The 2,322-nt window shown below is 29.5% G+C and overlaps 1 long non-coding RNA gene across 1 annotated transcript; it reads right to left on the bottom strand.

Moving 5' to 3' along the window:
• Positions 1–415: 415 nt before the first annotated feature.
• LOC126737781 (uncharacterized) lies at positions 416–1,870 on the bottom strand. The gene is made up of 2 exons (XR_007661102.1): positions 1,446–1,870; positions 416–945 (listed from the first exon to the last, which is right to left on the bottom strand). It is a non-coding gene; the product is annotated as an uncharacterized LOC126737781 (long non-coding RNA).
• Between the last annotated feature and the right edge of the window lie 452 nt (positions 1,871–2,322).

Genomic DNA, 2,322 nt, shown 5'->3' with positions numbered 1-2,322 from the left:
AAAAATTATAAAATAGTGCAAGTGTATTAATTTAATTTTTGAAGAGGCTAAGAGTGATAATGTTTGTAATTTAAGTTTATTTTATACATTTTTTAATTGAATACGTTAGTGTTTTGACATTAAATTCATCAAATCTACTTTTAAGCTGTTAAGTTAATGCATTTAGGCCCTTCAAAAAAATAAATCGTTAATTGCACTTTTTCACTGATTTTTAGAGAATGTGAAAGAGATTTTACAGCCCAATACGCTATCAAAAAAAGATTTAATGGGTCAATTATGTAAGACAATATTTTAGAGATTAAGTATAATATATTTAGTCCTATTTTGAGAATTAAATGCTCGATACTAACAATGTTAATTTCACTGTTATCAACAAATTAACAAGGGTAGGGGTAGAATTTAAGTCAATTGTAAAGTAAGTTTATAATTTATTGTCTTAAAAGGGATCCTGATACAATTTGTTTTTGTGCTGCTTTAGCACAACACTCCATGGTATGTATTTTGCTTTTTACATTTTACATTTTGAGGATATGATACAGAAATTACAATTTATCAAATTTATAAATTAGTTATTTACAGACATAAGAACTATATTTCTCAAAAATATGCCCTAAAAATTTTACGTTTACTACCTACTTTTTTGTACAGAGGGTACCCAAAAATGTTAGGGGAGTGGTAATATATAAAAACTAATCCTGTAATTAAAATATTCTTTATGGAGAGTATGATATTAAAAATTAGTTGACACTGATGTATACCCTTAATTCTAGATGTCATCGGTCCTTTTTCTTAAATATTCAAAGAGCATCCCTGGATCTTACTCCCACCTTATCGAGGTGAGGTACCTCCTTGAGTAGTGACCTGGTAGAATGGAAGTTGTTTCACTTATTGTGCTTTTGGTACTTCCTAGCAGCAAAGCACTGATGATGATACCTTTCGTCAGACCTAGTAAAAAGTGGTCTAGCATAATTATGTTCATTCTGAACATTATATTGAGATTGCTGGATTATGATAGTAGGTAATAAAGTCAATGTATCTTCCCAAGGTACTTGTGCCTCAACCAGTACTGGGGCATTTTGAATAATACTTGGGCCAGCAATTGGGAGAGCACATTTTCTTAAATGAGTATGTATAGTACTAGTAAATGAAATATCCTCAAAATGGTCTTGACATAAATAACACCTTGTTGAGGTTGGGTTTAAACCAAGTATTTTAAACCATTGGGACCTCCTAATAATGTCACTTTCAGGAAATTTAAAGAAAATTTTATTTTTGTATGAATCTTCAATAGGACAATAGTATGTATTAGAACAAGTGGGTTCCTTGCATTTAAAAATTAATTTTCCTGGTGATGACATTATTAGGGCAGTTTTAAAATGGTAAACAACAATTTTAGGTGACCTACAACAAGGTGAAAACTATTTGATAAAAAAAATTGCACTTACCCCATCCTAGGGATCTGAAACCACACAATAAAACAACAAAAAAGCTTCTGCCTATATGATGAAATTACACTTTAATGACTTTAAGCTACATTTTTAACTATTTTTTGTTGAGAAAAAACAAAAGAACACACCCAATGGACGCCCAAATAAAAAGGAATAAGCAATGGCGACAATCGATGATGCGAAGGTGGGTGATGGCAAGGAAGGAAAGAAAATCGATAATAATAATGACAATTATGACAGAAGTTGGCCCTCGATGCCGTCTAACCGAACTAAATATCTTAGGTTAAGGTTTAAAACTTGATGATCAATTTAGGCTACCTTTCAAACACTCTTTTAATATTCATTTCTCTATGAAGTGTATTAATTTTATTTTTGAAGAGGCTAAGAGTGATAATGTATGTAATTTAAGTTTATTTTTTACATTTTTTAATTGAATTCGTTAGTTTTTTGATATTAAATTCATCAAATTTGCTTTTAAGCTGTTAAGTTAATGCATTAACGCCCTTCAACAAAATAAATTGTTATTAATGCACTTTTTCATTGATTTTTAGAGAATGTGAAAGAGATTTTACAGCCCAATACGCTATCAAAAAAAGATTTAATGGGTCAATTATGTAAGACAATATTTTAGAGATTTAACTATAATATATTAAGTCCTATTTTGAGAATTAAATGCTTGATACTAACAATGTTAATTTCACTGTTATCAACAAATTAACAAGGGTAGGGGTAGAATAAAGTCAATTATAAAGTAAGTTTGTAATTTATTGTCTTAAAAGGGATCCTGATACAATTGTTTTTGTCACACAACAATACTGTCCATCGTATGTATTTTGCTTTTTCTACATTTTGAGGATATGATACAAAAATTACA

The sequence above is a fragment of the Anthonomus grandis genome, chromosome 6, assembly GCF_022605725.1.
Source record: "Anthonomus grandis grandis chromosome 6, icAntGran1.3, whole genome shotgun sequence".
Taxonomy (NCBI): Eukaryota; Metazoa; Arthropoda; class Insecta; order Coleoptera; family Curculionidae; genus Anthonomus; species Anthonomus grandis.
The sequence above is the reverse complement of the archived record's forward strand: the minus strand, read 5'-3'. Positions and strand labels throughout refer to the sequence as shown.